Here is a 16,381-nt window from a genome sequence, read left to right on the forward strand (position 1 = left end):
TTGGTCTAATTTTGTTGTCAGGTTTTTCATGTGGGTGCTGAATGGTGTGGATTCCCTGTGACATATAGGATGTCAGACTAGATCTGGTGGTCCCTTCTGGCCATAAACTATATGACTCTAAGACTTCCTTGGCCCCTTCTCATGAGGCCAGAGTAAATAATATAATCAGTTCCACCCATGGCTAATCCTAAAAACATTAAAGGATCTTTGCATAGTGTGATAATCTGGTAAATAAAGGGTTAATTTTCTCATGGCCTGGTCTGGAATCTTTGTGAGTTGCTCTGTCTCTGTTGGTCAGAAGTGTCTGGGGGGAGAGAGAGAATTCCATTCTGCCTGTGTAAATGATCTCAGATGTGTCAACTGGATACAGTTTTTGCCTACATGTCTTTCACATCCCATTGTACTGAATAGTGTTAACAGTTTCACATTTTACTTTAGAAATAGCTGAATTTCAGTGGTGGATTAAAGATCTCTGTATATAGCCTGTGTATTGCTTTTAGTGTCAAAGTCTAATATTCTTACACTGAGGAGCCCCTTATTCCTACCAGTGGTCCCATTCAGAGTGAATAGGGTATCAGAATCTGTCTCCAAATTTGTAAGGTGTTTTGGAATCCTTTGGATGAAACACATTCACCGTGAGGGGGCCTCTATCATGCTTCTGGCCAAGATCCATGAGAACAGTGACTTGCCTCTTTATTCAGACCTCTTCAACTACCCTCCAGTTTGCCTGTCTTTTAGACATCCTTTGTGGTCACCTATGCCACCACAGGACATGAAGGTGGAATCTGCTTGGCGTAATGAGTGGTCAGCGATAACAGTCATTAATCACTCTCTTGTCACCAATCCAACCATTTGCCCACCAGGTTTTGACCTACAAGGCACCTATAGTCATTGCTGAACTGGTTTCAAACAGGACCGGGTAACTCTGCAGTCAGTCTTTTCAAATGGGGTTTCTCTAACAACCCGTGATGTAGCTGTGATCAACTTCAGACTATGTCACATATCCTTGATAAGTGCTCGCTGAATTACTTCAGTGATGGGCTACTGGCTCTTCACCTGGCTGATGACGATTCTATCAAATAGTTGGGCACATTGCACATACGCTGATGACTCTATAAATGCATTCATCATTAGCAAAGATGTGGTTAGTGGGCAGCAGTGAAAGAATATACAATAAAGGAGATCACACATATCAGTTGTGGGTGGGGAAACCTCAGCTCTCCACTGAAATTTCATTAACCCTTAAATAACTGGCCTCTGGTCGGCCATCATGTCTCAACTAAAGATAACTATTGATTCTTCTAATTTTTATGACATTTAGATAGTACTGATCATGTCTCCCCACCTGTCTTATAGAGTGAACATGCCAGTTATCCTAACTTTTTCATATTATTTTCCAAACTTTGTGTTCTTTTTGTTGCCTCTGTAAGCAGTGTCAGGATGAGCTCCACCCTGACATCTGGTGGTGAGGTGTGGCAAGTTGTGGAAAAGAACTTCAGGGGCTGATCTCATTTGCATAGGCACACCCACCACGCCTAGAATGAGACCATAGCTGCCCAAATGGTCACTTTGGCTGCTGTGGGATCCCCAGTGTCTCTGTTATTGGGGCAGGAAGAATAAATTGTTATTACCCTGATTATGGGAACTGTGCTTGGAACTGTACGTGGCCTTTTGTTATGATGGAGGGATTCACCATCAACTAAGTAGCACTCGCTAGGCAAGGGTCATGGGTTCCAAAACTGTGTGAATGGAGAGAGGCTGGGGACAAGTATTAATACTTGGTGGCATGGGCCCCTTGGTGAGGGCCTTACATGCTGATTGCACTTCCTCCTCTCTCCACTGTGGAATATCAGAGCTAATTTTGATTTCATTAGAAGTCTAGTTATAGGCTGCTGAGCTCACTTTGGGCTGACAGTGCACCAGCACTGGGGCTCCCCTACTATAAGCTGAATTCACCTAAGAGCTGAAATCACTGAGTGTTGTGTTAAGTAGTGGGGGAGCCTGAAGATATATTGTGGAGCAGGTTGCGGGACGGCTGGTGAAGCAGTTCGACGCGGAGCAGTGTGTGGATGGCAGGAGCTGCTTGTGGGCCGTGGAGCTGAGCGAAGGAGTTTGTGGGGCGGCTGGTGGAGCGGAGCGCAGCTGAGCGAAGGAGTTCGTGGGGCGGCTGGCAGAGCGGAGCGCAGCTGAGCGAAGGAGTTCGTGGGGCGGCTGGTGGAGCGGAGTGCAGCTGAGCGAAGGAGTTTTGTGGGGCGGCTGGCGGAGCGGAGCGCCGCTATGGAGCTATGGGGCGGTCAGCTTCAGATCACGTAAGGTGCCTCTTACCCCCGTCCCATTTCCACCCAGGTTGGGAGGTAAAGCTCCGCCGATAAACTTTCGAACTCTGGGGCTGCCCTGACCAGGGACAGAGACTTTTGGGGCATTGGACTTTTGGGACTTTGGGTGATTTGGGGTTGCTGGACTCAAGAACCAAAGGGAAAAGGGCATGCCCCAATTTGCCTGGGGTGGGGTTGTTTTTGCTCATGGGTTGTGTTATGAATCCTGTTGGTGGTGTTTCCCCAACATAATGCCACATTGTTTCTCTCTGTTATTAAAAGGCTTTTGCTACACTCAGACTATGTGCTTGCGAGAGGGGAAGTATTGCCTCTTGGAGGCACCCAGCGGGGGTGGTATATATTTGTCCCAGGTCACTGGGTGGGGGCTCGAGCCGGTTTGCATTGTGTTATTGGAATGGAACCCCTAGATATTGAACCCGGCCCTTGTTGCTGCCAACTCTGACGGGCAGAAGGGTTACACCTCTTAATTCTCCCCAGTGGATCTATGACCAAAAACTGGGGATAAAGAAACATTTCAGATAAAGTAAACTGTAGTTGAAAACTATAAACTACAACTACTTCAGAAGAGTCACAGAAGGAAAGAATTTGGCCCTAAACTTAGTTTTTGTATTTGGTGATGCTTTTCTTGTAATACTACCAAATTATAGTATGTGAAAAGTGGGTCCCAAGCTATAAGATGTATTTAGATACATATAAAATTTTGCCCTGGTACCTACAGCATTTTAAAAAAAGCCCTCTTACTCTCTGAAGCAGTTACCAATACTGGGGCCTCGATTCCAATCCCTGTCATGGGGGAAAATATACTAAAAGATCATAGGTTTCAGAGTAGCAGCCGTGTTAGTCTATATCTGCAAGAAGAAAAGGAGTACTTGTGGCTACACTGAATGCATCCGATGAAGTGAGCTGTAGCTCACGAAAGCTTATGCTCAAATAAGTTTGTTAGTCTCTAAGGTGCCACAAGTACTCCTTTTCTTTTTAAAAGATCATAGTGATCTTGTTAGGAATGAAACTTCCTTTTATGAGCTTTGCTGACTGCAGTGTTCCCAAATTCCTACTGGCTAAGAGGCTCAGTTTTAAACATTTCTTCAAGCTTGTGATCTTTGAAAACATATATAACAGATGAATTCAAGTTGCTGTGAAGAGTGAGTCTATCAGACTAGAGGAAGAAAGATCCCAAATCAAGGCTTGGAAGCTTTGGGAAGTATATAATTGCCCAGATTCATTAACAAGATGATTTTCACTCACAGATAACAGTTCACTCTTCAGACTCTAATCTCCAGGTTGTTTCTAAACTAACGGTGATACGTGCAGCGGCAGAAATAATTTTCAAATGATCCTGCAGCAAGGGTTGTTAGACTAGAACCTGGAAAATATTTGAATCCCATTTACCATAAAACTTTCACAAAAAGTTCAAGAATCTATAAGACTGGGCTTGATCCTCCTCCCACTTACATTGTCTTAAATGGATTTATTACTGATTACAAGCCGTATAAATGGGAGGAGAATCAGACTCACTAACTGTTAACCTCACCCACCGCCATCAGACCTTGTAAACTAGTTCTGTGAACAGGTAGCGTCTGTACCATGCTCCTGCTCAGCAAAACTACTGCACACACACTAATGTCCAAAACTTACACCCTGGAGTTTGATTTGTTAAATTAAATAACAGCAAAACATGAAGCTCACTTAAGCTTTTCCCAACCTTGGGTCTTCCTAGGGGTTCCCCCGCAGAACCTCTCTGCCCCAGACCCTCAGCTCCTTCTATCCAGAAATGTATTTCCAGCCCTCTTGCATTCTGGTTGGAGTTTATTTTTCCCTCTCCTACCTCCAAATAGTCTGACAATAATTACACTGCAGTAATTAGACTGCAGCCTCATGCAGGGTCCTAGCAAGTGAGCTCAGGGTGACTAAGCACAAGAGTTTCCTTTCCTTTCCTTTCTTACAAGGGATGGACTCCTCTTTCTTCCTCTCCCAATGGCTTGACACCAGGGATGAATTTGTCTCAGGCATTTTTAGCATACTAAACATTCAGCCCAGGTGGACAGTTATATTGCAGTGCACATTAACAGGCACACGTGATTATTTTGGAAAGACAAATGAGAGGACCACAAACGCCACAGGTCTGACAACTTAGAGCAGTCTCATGATTGCACATTCTGCAAAGCAATTAAGCTTGCAGTCAGACATAAAGGGGAACTACCTTTTGTGAAAACTCTTAAGCACAACAAATATATTTGTGACTGAACATATTAAAGTTCATTGTTATCGCTAGCAACCTATTACTAGATTGAATGTCCAGAAAAACTACCCACAGAAGTAATCACTATCTTTTAAGACCTCAGGGCTTTCTGTTTTATATGAATTAATGAGTTTTGCAAATGTGCAGTGCTGAATACTGAACACCAACTGAATTTTCATGCAAGAAGCATCTATTATATTGTATGGTTTCAGCATATTACTGTCTAATTGTTCCTGCAGTGCTGCTTAGCAAATATATGTTCTGCAATCTGAAAGTGTGTGAGACATTTTAATGTATAAAAAAAATTATAAATCAAAGGGAGATGTGATTAGTTTGCATTATGAGTTGCAATTCTGTTCTTTGAGATTAGCGGCAGTGAATTGCCAGTGTGTACTTGAATCATTTACTGGTGCAGGCAATAAGAGTTGTGGGAGGGTTAAAAGCCTTGTGACATTTTAAAGCCTCAAAAGGTTGGCATATAATTATGACTAAGAAATGGTAAGGGCTATCAATCTGGCACTATCACCAGTAAGGGCATATTCCTCAATAACTTTTGAAGATGTGGTTCCATTTTCTATGAAAAAAATAAGGGGCATTTTGTGGATAGTATTTGTTATATAGACTAATAGAAATGCCTGGAATGTACTCCCACATAGGGGTGGGGGAGAGTAGAATTAAAGAAATGCTTGGCTGTGTGAGGTTTGGAAGACTCCAGGGCTGGTTCTGATTTCATTTGCACTGTCTTTAAACCAGTGTGACTCCGCTGATGTCAGCAGAGTTACTCCACACCCGTGTAAGTGAATTGCCCTTTGTACTGTTTCATAATTCATTGCTGCTATAGGCCAGCAGCAACTTACTATTCTCTAGAGCAAATTGTGCTCCAGAGGCGTGTCTGGGAGGCACGTTGACTCCTGAGGTGCTGCACTATACGCACCACCTCTTACTTGACGTTGCACATAGAGATACATCTTGCTTTTGGGTAGGATTTAATAGAACCAGTAACTGACGGGTAGGATTTATCACAGTCCGTACATATGCTTATGCAACTTTGTGTTTGCTGTCCGTGAGCTAGTACGGAAAAGGAAGTTTATTGGAACAAACGTTTGTAAGAGTGACTTTTCAAAGTCACATATGTGAGTAGAAATAGGAACCAGTTCTTAAAATTGAATGTGCAGGTTTTCACACCCAAAGAGCTTGTCCAGTCTGAGAACATAGAAATCCAGTCAGTGAACAGAAATAACACCATGCGATTTATGTGACCAACTGTGAACAAAGAAGAAAAAGATCAAGAAGAAAAAAAGATATTCCAGAGATTAAGGGTGTACCACTACAGCTGGGAGTGAGCTTCCCCCCACCCCCAGTCCATTTTCATACTCGCATCACTTGAGCTAGTGCATTAAAAATAACAGTGTGGATGTTGTGGCTCTGGTGTAGTCTCAGGCTAGTCAAATGAGCTCAGAAACAGGGACCTGGGTGGGCTTGAGAACCCAAACTGTGTGAATCTGTCTACCTGATCTGGGAGGCTCGGTTCTCACTGCAGTGCAGACATTACCTAAATGTCTGACCCAAAGTTCATTGAAGTAAATAGGAATTGTTCTCTTCCTTTCAATGGGCATTGGATCAAGTCCCAAGTGAAAGGGACAAGATATTCATAGTGAATAATTTTACCAGCTCCAATTATTAAATAACTGAAGCATTATTATTAAATAACTGGGGTTTAGAATAGAAGCTCTTCACTACCCTTATCTTATTAAACAGATACTCTTTGATATTAGAGCACCGAAGAATTTCACAAAAAGACATGGGTGTGTTACTTTTTCCACTGGTGGTCCTGCCTAGGTCTACTCTAAGTAGGGTGTGCAGAATTGAGACAAAAGGGAAGACTGAAGCTTGGTGTGCTGCCTTCGTAATAAATATTTTTCATGGGAGAAAAAATAGATCACACAACCATTTATAAACGGAACCGTAATATTTTTAAAGGATTAAAAGTTAATGTTAAGAGAATGGTACAGACATACATAATATACATTGTAGATCGCTATAAGCACATCACTTAAAGGTGTTATAGGTGGCTATAAGCAGCCTTTTGGAGTCTCTATAACAATTGATTAACCATTTATTAAAACATCAATTAATTATTAACCCTTTATGAACTATACATAAATGAAACCTTAATATAAAGTCTGATCAAAAGATAAAGCTCTACATCAGTAAAAGGAAATCATGTTACTACAAATCCATCTACAAGGTATTCAAGAAGACGTAAGTCATGTTGAAGGATTTCTTTGGTAAAGCATCTAGCGTAAGTGCCAGCTTGACAAACCTACCATATGAAGGTCTATCTAATTTGTACAATATTCTTCAGACACATTTCTATATTTTTTCATTCACGTGAAGTTTGTTTGATAGCTTATGTGTGATTGCCAGCTCTAATTTTGTGGTTCTGTCTCCTTTTCAAGTAGTGCTCATTTTATCTGTATGCCCGATATAAATCATACGTACAAGCCAAATAACCCAGGTGATGGATATTGGTTTGATATGAGGTAAACCCGGTGCTATTGCTGTGTGAAGAAAATAAGTAAGCCAAGCCCATGAGTGAAGTTAATCTTAGTGCTAGTCACGTTGTTCACAGAAGATGATATTCCCTTTTCTATTTGGTTTATAAACTGATTGTAACTTTTACAAATTTATTTATTGTTAATTAGTCACCAAATAGTTTATGTAAACCAACTGATGCCTATGAGTAATTTGGAAACTATTCACTATTCGTGGAATGTGGTTCATTGCCTAAGTCATTTGGATCCCATTCTCCCTTGGGCTAAATCTCTGGAATGGAATAACACGAGTTTACATCAAGAGAAGACCCGGTGTTCTATCTGATTATTATTATTATTAATAATCAGAGAACAAAGGGTAAGAGTAAATGGTAAATTTTCAGAATGGAGAGGGGTAACTAATGGTGTTCCCCAAGGGACTGTCCTAGGACCAATCCTATTCAACTTATTCGTAAATGATCTGGAGAAAGGGGTAAGCAGTGAGGTGGCAAAGTTTGCAGATGATACTAAACTGCTCAAGATAGTTAAGACCAAAGCAGACTGTGAAGAACTTCAAAAAGATCTCACAAAACTAAGTGATTGGCAACAAAATGGCAAATTAAATTTAATGTGGATAAATGTAAAGTAATGCACACTGGAAAAAATAACCCCAATTATACATACAATATGATGGGGGCTAATTTAGCTACAACTAATCAGGAGAAAGATCTTGGAGTAATCATGGATAGTTTTCTGAAGATGTCTACGCAGTGCGCAGCTGCAGTAAAAAAAAAATCAAATGGGATGTTAGGAATCATTAAAAAAGGGATAGAGAATAAGATGGAAAATATCTTATTGCCCTTGTATAAATCCATGGTACGCCCACATCTTGAATACTGTGTACAGATGTGTTCCCCTCATCTCAAAAAAGATATACTGGCATTAGAAAAGGTTCAGAAAAGGGCAATCAAAATTATTAGGGGTTTGGAAAGGGTCCCATGTGAGGAGAGATTAAAGAGGCTAGGAGTTTTCAGCTTGGAAAAGAGGAGACTAAGGGGGGATATGACAGAGGTATATAAAATCATGAGTGGTGTGGAGAAAGTGAATAAGGAAAAGTTATTTACTTGTTCCCATAATATAAGAACTAGGGGCCACCAAATGAAATTAATGGGCAGCAGGTTTAAAACAAATAAAAGGAAGTTCTTCACACAGTGCACAGTCAACCTGTGGAACTCCTTGCCTGAGGAGATTGTGAAGGCTAGAACTATAACAGGGTTTAAAAGAGAACGGGATAAATTCATGGAGGTTAAGTCCATTAATGGCTATTAGCCAGGATGGGTAAGGAATGGTGTCCCTAGCCTCTGTTTGTCAGCGTGTGGAGATGGATGGCAGGAGAGAGATCGCTTGATCATTACCTGTTAGGTTCACTCCCTCTGGGGAACTAGGCATTGGCCACTATCAGTAGACAGGATAGTGGGCTGGATGGACCCTCTTCTTATTTTATTTTAATTTTTATTTATTTCATTTATTTACTTACTTGTATTACTGTAGCACTCAGGAGCCCTAGTCATGGACCAGAATCCCACTGTGCTAGGCATTGTACAAACACAAGAACAAACAGATGGTCCCTGCTCCAAGAGGCTTACAATCTAAGTATAAGACAAGATACAACAGAAGGATACAGACAGACCAGTAGAGAAATACAAGGAAACAATGAGACAATCTTGGGCAGCATGATAGGCAATGCTCTCTGCACACTAGCAGCCTAACAATTGTCACAACTCATGACTGAAACTTTTAAACTGCTGAATAATTAAAATAAAAATAATTAATGCAAACAGCAGTACATTAAAGTGCGCTAGGGAACCTTTAGTGCACACCAGTAGGGTCTCATGGACCAATGAAAGTGCCGCACATCAGTGCACTTTAGAAATCACCCCATGTTACCCCACTGGGTAGACTAGCCCTATTACAAATACAATCCATGATCCCATTACGGTTGGGAAGCTCATTCAGTTCTGTGTTCTTCTGGTGGTTAGATTTCCACACTCATATTCAGGAATAAACCATTTCAGAAGGCAATCGTTATAGCCTTCAGCATTCAGTCTCCCTGTTGTCTGAGCCTTTCTTAAAATCATCCCCCTAGATTTCTCTTAGGCTTCTCAGAGTAGACATTCCTTGCTTTTCAGTCTCTTTGGTCTTCTGCCTCCTCCCTTCCAATTACCCTTTTCTTAATTGTATACATTTTGATAAAGTTCTCTATTAACCTGCTCACCTGATAAGGAAGAAAAAAAAATAAGAAAAATTGGTGGAGTTCTTTCCAAAGTCACTTTATAAATGGTCAGGAGTCATTAATCATCTTCCATATAATACAGTTATTAATTCTCCCATCATTCCCTCCTCCATAACGAATATATATTTTTTTAAATTATGAGATGAAATGCTTATTTTAAACTGGCAGTTAAGAGATGTACAATTGCACATGAATCATCCTTCAGATTGTATAGCTAGCTGACTGCATCATCTGAGACAACTATGAAAAATAATTCTGAATTTTTGTATCCTGGAAAGCAGTGATTCTGAAAAAACCCAAACCTAGGTCATGTTGAATAGTTGATTGGTAATAGAGTGGGATGAATGAGTTTTTAATTTTTTTTGGTGGCTGAACCAAAAAATCCTCCCCCAAATCTGGTTAGTTTTGAAGTGAAAGTGTTTTTTTTTCTTTGATGAACAAATGAAAAAAAAAAAACTGTTCCGATCTATTTGAAATGACATTTTTGAAATGAAGTGTTTTATTTGGAAAATGTAGAAATGAGGCAGACTTTTAAAAAATATTTTCTCATTTTTGATTGATCTGAAACTATTGCCACATTGCTTTGAAACTGCATTTTTTGCCAAACAAAAATTATTGCCCAGCTCTAAAAGAAAATGGCTATGCCTAAAAGGGTTAATGCAATTCCTGAAGGGGGAGAAAAAAGAGGGGGAGGAATATCAAGTTTCATTACTTCTGTATAAGTAGAAAGGTTATGTTAGGAAGGTTATGTTACTTCTGTATAAGGCTCTGGCGAAACCACTACAGGAGTAATGTGCTGAATTCTGTTGTCTACACTTGACAAGGGATGTTATAAAGATTGGAGGGAGTTCACAGAAGAATCATAGAATCATAGAATCATAGAATATCAGGGTTGGAAGGGACCCCAGAAGGTCATCTAGTCCAACCCCCTGCTCAAAGCAGGACCAATTCCCAGTTAAATCATCCCAGCCAGGGCTTTGTCAAGCCTGACCTTAAAAACCTCTAAGGAAGGAGATTCTACCACCTCCCTAGGTAACGCATTCCAGTGTTTCACCACCCTCTTAGTGAAAAAGTTTTTCCTAATATCCAATCTAAACCTCCCCCACTGCAACTTGAGACCATTACTCCTCGTTCTGTCATCTGCTACAATTGAGAACAGTCTAGAGCCATCCTCTTTGGAACCCCCTTTCAGGTAGTTGAAAGCAGCTATCAAATCCCCCCTCATTCTTCTCTTCTGCAGGCTAAACAATCCCAGCTCCCTCAGCCTCTCCTCATAACTCATGTGTTCCAGTCCCCTAATCATTTTTGTTGCCCTTCGCTGGACTCTCTCCAATTTATCCACATCCTTCTTGAAGTGTGGGGCCCAAAACTGGACACAGTACTCCAGATGAGGCCTCACCAATGTCGAATAGAGGGGAATGATCACGTCCCTCGATCTGCTCGCTATGCCCCTACTTATACATCCCAAAATGCCATTGGCCTTCTTGGCAACAAGGGCACACTGCTGACTCATATCCAGCTTCTCGTCCACTGTCACCCCTAGGTCCTTTTCCGCAGAACTGCTGCCTAGCCATTCGGTCCCTAGTCTGTAGCTGTGCATTGGGTTCTTCCGTCCTAAGTGCAGGACCCTGCACTTATCCTTATTGAACCTCATCAGATTTCTTTTGGCCCAATCCTCCAATTTGTCTAGGTCCTTCTGTATCCTATCCCTCCCCTCCAGCGTATCTACCACTCCTCCCAGTTTAGTATCATCCGCAAATTTGCTGAGAGTGCAATCCACACCATCCTCCAGATCATTTATGAAGATATTGAACAAAACCAGTCCCAGGACCGACCTTTGGGGCACTCCACTTGATATCGGCTGCCAACTAGATATGGAGCCATTGATCACTACCCGTTGAGCACGACAATCTAGCCAGCTTTCTACCCACCTTGTAGTGCATTCATCCAGCCCATACTTCCTTAACTTGCTGACAAGAATACTGTGGGAGACCGTGTCAAAAGCTTTGCTAAAGTCAAGAAACAATACATCCACTGCTTTCCCTTCATCCACAGAACCAGTAATCTCATCATAAAAGGCGATTAGATTAGTCAGGCATGACCTTCCCTTGGTGAATCCATGCTGGCTGTTCCTGATCACTTTCCTCTCATGCAAATGCTTCAGGATTGATTCTTTGAGGACCTGCTCCATGATTTTTCCAGGGACTGAAGTGAGGCTGACTGGCCTGTAGTTCCCAGGATCCTCCTTCTTCCCTTTTTTAAAGATTGGCACTACATTAGCCTTTTTCCAGTCATCCGGGACTTCCCCGGTTCGCCACGAGTTTTCAAAGATAATGGTCAATGGCTCTGCAATCACAGCCGCCAATTCCTTCAGCACTCTCGGATGCAACTCGTCCGGCCCCATGGACTTGTGCACGTCCAGCTTTTGTAAATAGTCCCTAACCACCTCTATCTCCACAGAGGGCTGGCCATCTCTTCCCCATTTTGTGATGCCCAGCGCAGCAGTCTGGGAGCTGACCTTGTTAGTGAAAACAGAGGCAAAAAAAGCATTGAGTACATTAGCTTTTTCCACATCCTCTGTCACTAGGTTGCCTCCCTCATTCAGTAAGGGGCCCACACATTCCTTGGCTTTCTTCTTGTTGCCAACATACCTGAAGAAACCCTTCTTGTTACTCTTGACATCTCTGGCTAGCTGCAGCTCCAGGTGCGATTTGGCCCTCCTGATAACATTCCTACATTCCCGAGCAATATTTTTATACTCTTCCCTGGTCATATGTCCAAACTTCCACTTCTTGTAAGCTTCTTTTTTATGTTTAAGATCCGCTAGGATTTCACCATTAAGCCAAGCTGGTCGCCTGCCATATTTACTATTCTTTCGACTCATCGGGATGGTTTGTCCCTGTAACCTCAACAGGGATTCCTTGAAATACAGCCAGCTCTCCTGGACTCCTTTCCCCTTCAAGTTAGTCCCCCAGGGGATCCTGGCCATCCGTTCCCTGAGGGAGTCGAAGTCTGCTTTCCTGAAGTCCAGGGTCCGTATCCTGCTGCTTACCTTTCTTCCCTGCGTCAGGATCCTGAACTCAACCAACTCATGGTCATTGTCTCCCAGATTCCCATCCACTTTTACTTCCCCCACTAATTCTACCCGGTTTGTGAGCAGCAGGTCAAGAAAAGCGCCCCCCTAGTTGGCTCCTCTAGCACTTGCGCAGAGTTACAAGAATGATTTGAGGTTTGGAAAATATACCTTGCCATGAGGGGAAAAGAGCTGTCTGTTTAGCTCATCAAAAAGAAGGTTCAGATGATTTATTGCCGTCTCTAAGTCCTTACACAGAGAAATGCTAGGTGGACCTTAATCTTGCAGAGAAAGGCAGAGCATGATTCAATAGCAGGAAGTTTAACTTTAGAAAAAATGAAAGTGGAATAATATGTAATTTTTTAACTGTGGGTTAATTAAGTATCGGGAGAATTTAGCAAGGATATTGATAAATACATTACCATTTTGAATCTTTAAGTCAAAATAGGATGCCTTTCTAAAGGGAATGCTGCAATTCAACCACTAGTCATTGGGCTTGTATTCCTAAATAGTGGGAAAGACTAATTCCCTCCCTGCAGGAATTAATGGATGAAATTATATGGCCTGTGTCATAAAGATCAAACTAGATGATCAGGGTGGTCCTTTCTGACTTTAAAATCTATGTAGTCAGCTGTAGCATTTCTAAGAGTTAAATTACGTGGACTCTTCCAGAATTCAGATATTTGAAGTAGCCCAAAGGAGTTAGCCCCCTATGGTTGTCCAATAGATTATCTGAAAAACCATTGTCAGAACACCAATGAGTTTCCACTATGAGCTTTCCTGAATGTGATGCTGATACTGTTGAAAGCATGTTTCCAGCACCATGTGTGCTAAGTAGTGCAAACATATTCCATTATTATTAGTGAGAATTTTACGAGTGACTCCCGCATGCTGCTGTGAAAGATACAGAATCTCTTGCTGAAAAAGACAATTTCAAGTAGCTGAAGTAGAAGTCAAACACTGATATAAACTTAATTAAGATATAATAAAGTCCACTGTTTATTTTCTCTCATCCATTCAGATGAAACTACCTAAATTCACTTCATCACTTGCTAAAGGCGAAAATCCTTGCAGCATAATTTGAGACAGAGCCACTTCCTCCTAGTCTGGGAACGTGGCCATAACTTTCGTCATGGGTTATATATTTATGTAATGTAGCTATCGAATCATGACATTTGATTGTCTCTGAGAGGCTGTAATTAGGAACAATCTGAAATGGTTAGATATTTAATTTTCCATCTTAAAAGAACTTTTAATTGGATATTAATTTTGTAATTTATAAATTGTGAGGATAACATAATCTAAACAAAATGTAGTGACTCCTTCCCAACTGTTTTATCTATATATGTAGATAGATTCTTTACATGACTGGCATACACAAAATTGAAAGGGCCCCATCTGGTGTAACTCAGTGCAGCTGCATTGATTGTTAGGCTTATTCATACCCGGTAAGGATCATTTAGGCTTTCCACCAACTAGTCTGACAAAAAATGTGGCAAAAAATGATATAACTCGATTGAAGTGAATGGAGCTGCATCATTTTACACCAGCTGAAGATTTGTCCCAATGACATTGTGCCCACCTCAACCAGTAGTCATTGTGTTTTACGGGTGATTTAGTATTTCATACATGCCTCTAGCTCAAAAATAATCTGTTACTGGAGGTAAGGAAAGTCCCTAGTATGGAGGGAGAGCTCAACCTTTTGACATGAGCTATCCTCTGAACCTCAACTGGCAACACCTTAAAGGTTCATCTGAATACCCAGTTGTAGAAAAATAAGTAATGATCGCCCTCAAAAGAGAGTGATGATCTTAAATGGAAAGAATCTGGTTTTGTACACTCTTCTTTGAAGTCCTTTCCCTCTCACACAACTTCTTTAACCATTCACTTTGTATTTGGATATAATGCATTCTAGTTAACCAACATACGGTCTTTTGCACAGAAAACTTGCAGCCACAAAATAAATTATGAACTAGTTTTGGTGAGCAAATGTGATTACACGTAATAGTTTAGACGGCATTCTGTAACTTTGATGTTACAATTCTCTGGGGAGCCTTATTCAAACCCTGGTTATCACAAAACAAATCTGTTGAAGAGACAACTCTGGTATTCATGCCCTTTATGTTGTATTTTTGCATGTGTAAATACTCTTTCCAGGGTAGCATTTTATTTTTAATTGTGTAAAACTGTATGACAGAAGTGGCAAAATGTTTCCTCTGTATAAAGTAAGCTAGTAAATTCTTATATAAATCCCAGGGTTTGCATGTGGAAGACAGTTTGCCCAGGTATTGCAGGAATTATTTCCTTTGCTTATATAGCAGAATAACAAATCTGTCATTCTCTCTCATGACACGATATTCTTAGATTTTTTTCCCCTTAATTTATCTTGTGGATAGTGCTGTGTGTAGGACATTTAAATAGCATTTACACCATTCCCAAACGTTTGAATCAGTGATTATTAATAATTTCATAATTCTATAGACCTTACAGCTGAAGATCTCAAAGTGCTCTAATGACGTTAACTAACTAGGCGACACAATGCACCCTATGAGCTACTGGAGGTAAAAACTATATAGGAACTGAAATCACCATCATTGAAATCTAGCTACCTTGACATGTGGTGCTCAACAACTGTTTGACTGCAAATAGAGACAGTTGTCAAAGTGAAGGAGAAGGCTGTATGAAATTGAATATACATGGGGACTTTAAGCAGACAAAACATTATTACTGCAGTTAAAATTTGGCCCGGACTGTAAGTTAACACCCCATCTCTTTTTTGAATGGCCACAGAATCTTTGATGGATACAAATGGCCAGGACTTCTGTTTTATATTTCATCCAAAAGTGCTTCACTCCTGCCAAATACATTTAGTAATGGAATCAGTTCTGGTTTCTGAAATGGACTTTATATATATATCTATATATAAAACACCTATTTTACTTTGTAGTCAGCAATTATTTCTGGGCTTCTCTGTATCTCTCACTTCTTGAGAAGATGGCAAACTACCTGTGATCATTCTTTTTAATGGAGTTCATCTGTTTTAAGTTTCAAGCTCTGTGTTATATATTGCTTCTATGTATAAAAGTAATGGAAGAAAGTTTGACTTTTCAATGTTCCTACAATTCACCAGGGGCTGGCCAGTACCTGTAGTATTTTGATGTAAAGTTTTGTGATGGTCTATTTTATATATATATATATATAAGCCATTTTATATATACACATAATCTACATTGATAAAAACAATGGGAATTGTTATTTATTCCAGTATATTTTACATTCCCCCACCCCACCCTACCCTGTTTTTTAACCTGCATAGTTTGATTTCTGTATCTGATTATTGGAAGGTACCCATCTGTGCCTACTTTCAAATACACCAATTGTCAATTTAAAACATATAATATGTTAGCAACCTAATTTTGATTTAGTTTCTCTACGGCTTTGCTATTCTCCGTGTCTTTGACTACTTGTGTCACGAGTATTAGTGGTCAACCTCCAGTTATTTTAATGATGTCAAAAGTGCATGATAAGGGAAGGAAAAGGTTCTGAAAGGACAAAAATATTTAAAATTTTTCTGACCAAACTCTATAGGGCACTGAACCTGCAACATGGGTCAGGGTGGGTGAATCCCCACACCTGTGTGGCACCTGAATGAAGTTAATGTGGAACCACATGGGCACAAGGATATGACTATACGGAACTAATTTCAGGATCTGGGCCTAAAGACTATATCTGGTTTAGTTGAAAATAACTAATATAGCTGTGTTAAAGTGCACTATTAATATAATTATATAAACTTCAAACTGACTCTGTAATTTTTACCCCTTTGAATAGTGTGTCCAGAAAACAAGAGCTTGTATGCTTATAGTACACAGAAAATAAAGGAATATAGTTATGGAGGCAACGTGG

This window comes from Lepidochelys kempii, chromosome 1, assembly GCF_965140265.1.
Source record: "Lepidochelys kempii isolate rLepKem1 chromosome 1, rLepKem1.hap2, whole genome shotgun sequence".
Lineage (NCBI taxonomy): Eukaryota > Metazoa > Chordata > Testudines > Cheloniidae > Lepidochelys > Lepidochelys kempii.